Genomic DNA, 6,964 nt, shown 5'->3' with positions numbered 1-6,964 from the left:
ATATTTTTAATGACGCAGAATGCCTCGTCTGCAATGCAACAATAAAAAATGTATGTATGCTTAGAAAGTCTTAAAAAATCATTTTTATATACAATTTGTTTTTTCTCTCAAAAAAATTAACATATGAAGAAAAATACTTTTCAAATTATGAAGTTATTTATATTATTTTTAATTTAAGTCATACAAAGCGAACGCGCCAACAATATATTTTTCATTTCACACTCAATATGAAAATCATCACCCTGTTCTGTCAGTGTAATTTTACCCACACATAAACAATTTAAGCGCTCGCTCTTCTTGGTCGGCTATGATTTAGATCCCCGATGGACGAGTCATTGCTGCTTACAAAATTAACAGCATTGGTTTTGCAGTCAAACTCTAAACAAACGCTGCCTTAGCGCAAGCAGCACAAATTTCCACACAAAACAAACAATGATTCAGAGAGCTACTCTCTCTCAGTAACTCTTCTCATTCAGTAGCACATATCGGTCGGTCATATCTTTCTTTTGCATAATTCGTTCATCTGGTTCTTTCATATCAAAACCACCCCCATTAGCACACAAACAAGCAAGTAACACAACAGTTGTGTCATTCGTGAACGAACATTTTCATAAGAACGATTCGGTGAAAAGAACGACGGAGTCATATGCAGCAGAGAACGAACGACTTCAAAAGAAAATAATACAGTCAAATGTATTGTTGAACAAAAAAGAGCCAACGAACGAAGTAAACGACCCGGATCTTTTTGGTGAACGGAATGAAAAAGATCGATCCGCTCAATGAACGAGATTGCCCAACACTAATATTTAGACTACAAATACCCTAGTAGCGGTTTGTCCTGTAAACCGGGCTAAATCTACACTTTTTTGCATTTATCAGGCCTTTATCTCAGAAACGAATAGGAATTTGGCCTTGCTGTCCTTACCAATATTGTAGCCCTAAATTAGTAGAACTTATCTTCTGAAAAAACCACATAAGAAAAACTCCATCTAGGGCATCAAAATCTATAAAATATAGAAAATTTTACATTATTGCTGAAATTCTGGTCAGGATCGGCTAAACTATTGGGATCGGATCGGCTAAACTTCATGTTGTTTCAGCGGTATTTTGCATCATATCTTTTACAACACGTATTTCAAACACAGTTCACACCAACAGTTTATTCTCGCATTTCTGATATTGATATTTTTATACCCTATACCACAATGTGGAAAAGGGTATTATAAGTTTGTTTTGGTAAAAATTCATGTAACACCGCGAAATATTCGTCGGAGACCCCCAATGTGGTATACCAATCTTCATATCTCGACGAGATAAAGCGATTTTGAGATGTGTGTCCGTCCGTCCGTCCGTCCGTCCGTCCGTCCGTCCGTCTGTCCATTATAAATTGTAAACACGCTACAGGCCGCAATTATGGACCGATCGTCACGAAATTTTGTATGGAGGTCGGGTTCAGATCAGAATAGATCCCTATTCTTATTGGTGATGATCGTGAAATATTTAGCGGGTGAAATGGACCAAAAACATAATATTTATCCAATTTTCTAGCGGCTCTGTAGGTCTCAATAACAGTCCGATCAACGCGTAATTTTAAATAAGGTAAGAGTATATCACAAAGGAGAAGCTTGCAATTTGAGATGGCGATCGGATAATATTTAGAGGGTTAAATGGACCAAAACATTTGTGTGAAAATTGTGAAAATTTTTAATATACAGCTTATATCTTAATTCCTGGAAGTGACATTCCGGACAAGTGAAATATACTTGAAAGTGGAACGCTTGACCTTTCAATTGATGCCAATTATGTTGGTGTGCATGATCAGATAACAGAGTTACAGCCTAATATATCCCGTTATTTGTTTGTAGTGTAATAATAAACTCGCTATAAGTCGCAATTATACATCAATAGCCACGAAATTTTGCACCGGGTAAGAGTATAGGTCGAAAAAGATGCCTACAATTTTGAATGATAACCTGATATTCTTTAGCGGGTGAAATGGCCCATACTTTTGTATTGAAAATATAAAAATTTTATTTTTGGTCGATATTTTAATTCCTTGAGGACATATATATTTCGGTAAGTAGCCTACATATGGAAAAAAAACTACTGACCCTTCCTCTGATGTAAATTGCAATAAAGTGTTTGCTAGATAACGGGCCTACTGCCTAATATATAATGGGTTCTGTGTAGAGAACCACATTTTTATCCAATTTTTTTATTGTCTCTCCAAAAGTTTATGTAACACCACTAAATATTCGTCCTAGACCCCTTATTTGGTATATCAAAATTCATATCTCGCCGAGATAAAGCGATTTAGCGATGTGTGTCCGTCCATTAAAAATTGTGAACAAGCTTAAGGCCGCAGTTATGGACCGATTGTAACGAATTTTTTAAGGAGGTTGGGTTCGGGCCAGAATAGAAATGATTAATTTTTGCTGATGACCATGAAATGTTCAGGGAATGAAATGGACCAAAAACTATGTTAACTAATTTTGTAGCGGCTCTGCAGGTCAAAACAATAACCCGCAAAATTAAAAAAAAAACTTTGAGTTTATGATGAAGAAGAAGCGTACAAACCAACGTGAAGATCAGATAATACTAAGCGGGTTAAATAGACTGACACTTTTGTGTGAAATTGGTAAAAATTTCAATAACGTATTGGTTAAACAACGGAAGTAGTAGTACTACATAAGTGGGTTTCATTACATTTTAGTTTGAGTGAAGTAAATTTTCCTTTCCTGCTACAAAAATGTCTTTGCCATGCTAGATAACTTTTTGGTTTTGGTCATAAGTATTATACATTACATCTCTGATATTTGATAATTTAATTTTCATAATCATTGAAAAAAAGTTACGGAGAGAACAATTGTCCAGGGATAGTGGTATAGGGTATCCCATGGTCGGCTCCGTCCGACTATAGACTTTTCTTACTTGTTTTTATTAAATCGTCGTTGAAAAATGTACTGAAAACAACGGCATAGAGGCATTTTACAACAATGACATGTTCTGAAGAGTTGTGTATTGCATTCCAGGGAATATTTTTCCAAAAGAAAATATTCAGAAAAAAATAACGGTTTTAGAGATACGGTGCGAAATGTAAAAAATTGTTGAATTTTTGCATATATTTTGAAATTTGAGGCACTAAACTTTAAATTTTGGGTGTGGGTTGCTGTTGGTGTGTAGGGGTGAAATAAGGCTGGGTTTTGGGAAATTCGACCTAGAAGTGTACGAAAAATACTAAAAGGTACTAAATATGGTACCCTTTGTATTAGGTAAACGGGAAGAGGTAGAATTGTGAAATTTGGTATGAGGGTCACTGATGGGAAGATAGAAAAATGGAAATTCGAACTATCTTGATATCTTGAACGGATTTATCTAGAATCTTAAAAATTGGTATGGGAATCAAGGTTGGTAAGTAATTAAGATTACTGTTAGAGTGTAGGGTTGAGATATGGAGGAAGTTTTGGAAATTGGTACTGAATTTGGTACAATTTGGATTTGGATGAATGGATTGAGCTGTAATCTTAAAATTTGGAATTAAGATTACTGTTAGAGTGTAGGGTTGAGATATGGAAAGAGTTTTGGAAATTCGTACTTATGTGTACGAAAAGTACTAAATGGTACTAAATTTGGTACAATTTGGATTTGGGTGATTGGATAGAGCAGTATTCTTGAAATTTGTAATTAAGATTACTGTTAGAGTATAGCGTTGAGATACGGAGGTGGCTTTGGAAACTCGCATTTGGTACAGTTTGGATTTGGGTGAATGGATAGAGCTGGAATCACGAAAATTGGAATCAAGATTAAACTGAGATATTGAGGTAGTTTTTAAATTCGGACTTATGTGTACTAAATGGTACCAAATTTGGTACAATGTGGATTTCGGTGAACGGATATGCCTGGAATGCTGGAATTAAGATTACTGTTGTAGTTAGTTTTGGAGATTTGGTACAATTTGGATTTAGAGGAACGGATAGGGCTGGAATCCTAATATTTGGATTTAAGACTACTGTTGGAATGTAGGATTTAGATATGGAGACAGTTTTGTAAATTCGTACTTATGGTTACTAAATGGTATCAAATTTGGTACAGTTTGGATTGGAGGAACGGATAGGGCTGGAGTCCTGAAATTTGGAATTAGGATTAGGATTCGTACTTAGGATTAGGATTCCTTCGAAAGTTATACATGGCAGTAAATTCGGTAGAATTTGGATTGGGGTGAACCGATTGGGCTGGAATACTGAAATGTGGAATTAATATTCCTGTTGGAGTGGAGGCTGTGTACGAAAAGATGCTAAATTTGGTACGATTTGGATTTGGAGGGACAGATAGGGTTAGAATTCTGAAATTTAGAATTAAGATCACTTTTGGAGTGTAAGATTGAGATATGGAGGTAGATTTGTAAATTCGTACTTATGTGTACTAAATGATACCAAATTTGTTAGAATTTGGATTTGGGTGAACGGATAGAGATATGAAATAGTTCTAGAAATGCTTACTTATGTGTACGAAAAGTGCTAATTTGTACAAAATGTGGCTAATGAATAGAGCAGAAATTCTGATTTATTATATATTTATCAGGCTCACTGCTAGAGGTTGTCGTAAAATAAGTATACTATAAGTATTAAATAATATTAAACATTGAAGCACTGGTATTGAACGAACCGATGAATGACATTATTAATGAGGATCACTGTTGTATGAAATGTTTCTACACTTGAAATGTTGAAATTGAGGCCGCTACCTTCAAAATACCGCTAATTGGGAGGTACCGTTCTATGTGGGCTTTATGAAGGCGTGGGCCTATACCGACAAATTCTGGGGAAGAGCTTTATACCGCCAACGAAGACTAAGTACCAAATTTCAGCCATCAAAGGAATAAGATATTATCATACTCTGTTTCAAATTTCAAATTTGCATTTAAAATATTATGAACTCTCTCTATTAAATTTATATACTTTGTGTCAATATCTTAATATTATAAAAGAGATTAGTGATAAGTAACTGAGTGCGTGACTGACAGATCATCGATCAGGTGAAACGTCTAAAGCTAGAACTTGAAATTTTGAGTGTGGATTGTTCTTGGTGTGCAGATAAGGCTGCGTTGCACAGAGGGGAAACATAGGCCTAAAGTTGCTCAAAACTCAAAATATAAAATCGTTTTTTTATGAAAAAAATGTTGATAAACGGCAACCAGACTCTTTTCTACATTTGCTATAACCATCCTCGACTTTGTAAGATTAACCAATCCAATGCAGCAGTCGATTGAACTCAGCCATACTGAAAACAAAAAATAAATTTTCGAAAACTACAGTCTCTGAACAAGATTAGCATTTAAAATTTTCAGATTGATTTTACATCTTTGCTCTTTAACAATGGTGATACATATCCTCTTTATGAAAATTTTTTATGATAATTTTTAAGATTACTACTACTAGTGAAAAAGTCTATTTCCCCGTCGTTTCCCGACCATAGTTTCTTCTAATGTTTTATGCGCGTGAGTCTCAAATATCAGATTCAATCATAAAAAATTGCGCATATTTGCGCCATTCCGAAAAAATCCAATTTTTCTCAACTAAAATATGAAATATTTTTATATGGAATTGCAAGGTTTACTCACACTAAATTTTGTTCCGCCTTATAACCGGGACTCGTATTTATCAGACTAAACCAACACCTATCAAATATGTTTGCATTATTCAGAAACATTCACGGCTTTTCTCAGGTGAATTGAGAAAAATTTAATTTAAGTAAGTTTCAAAAAATAAAATTTGGAATGAAATATATGTATATGGGACTATATATACCTCTGTACTGATTTGTTTGAAAATTGGCTCAATGTTTTTTTAGGCCAGTTCAGGTTGCATGTGTCAAATTTCAGTGATTTTGGTGAATTTTTATCTCATATCAGATGCGAATATATATGGAAGCTGCATCCAAATCTGGACCGATTTTCATTGTTTTCTATAGGATTAATCCTTGTACAGAAGATATGCTTTGTGCAAAATTTTATATCAATCCGACTATAAATGAGCTTTCTAGGGCTTTTGATCAACTTTTAACACAAATTTCCCCTCTGTGCGTTGTTCGAATTTCGAACAAGAAGGATACGAAAAGTAAACAAAAAGGTACAAAATATGGTACCCTTTGTATAAGGCGACCGGGAGGAACTATAATTCTGAAATTTGGAATGCGGGTCACTGATAGAGAGTTAGAAATATGTACCACAGTGTTTGTGGAAATTCGACCAATAAGTGTACGAAAAGTATTAAAAGTTACTTACGTTACGTTAAGTTTGATACGAATTGCATATTTTGAACGGTTATAGCTAGAATCTTGAAATGTTGTATGGGTTGGGAAGTGGTGTCGAAATAAACAAATGGTCTCGGAAGTTCCTTCTTATGTGTACAATATGTACTAAATTTGGTACAATTTGGATTTGGGCGAACGGATAGAGCTTGAAACCTGAAATTTGGAATTAAGTTTACTGTTGAAGTGAAGGATTGGCGGAAGTTATGGGTACGAACTTTGGAATTAAGATTAATGTTGGACTGTAGGTTTGAGGAAGTTTTATAAATTCGTACGAACATTACGAAATTTGGATTTAAGTGAACGGGTAGAGCTGGACTCCTGAAATTTGTAATTAAGATTACCGTTGGAGCGTAGGACTGAGAGAGTTGTGCATATTCGTACTTATGTGTACGAAAGGAAGGTCTTAATTTAACGGATAGAGCTGGAATCCTGAAATGTGGAATTAATCTTAATTTGCATTTGGATGAACGGATGGAGCTGTATTCCTAAAATGTGGAATTAATCTTAATTTAGTACCATTTAGTACTTTTCGTATCCTAAGCACGAAAAATACTACATTTGGTACAATTTGGATTTGGGTGAACGGATAGAGCTGGAATCCTGAAATGTGGAAATAAGGGGTCGATTATGGATGGCAACTCAGAAGTGCAAA

This window comes from Musca autumnalis, unplaced genomic scaffold (genome assembly GCF_047663935.1).
Source record: "Musca autumnalis isolate F117 unplaced genomic scaffold, ASM4766393v1 scaffold_3, whole genome shotgun sequence".
In the NCBI taxonomy this organism is placed as follows: Eukaryota; Metazoa; Arthropoda; class Insecta; order Diptera; family Muscidae; genus Musca; species Musca autumnalis.
This window is presented reverse-complemented; position numbering follows the sequence as displayed.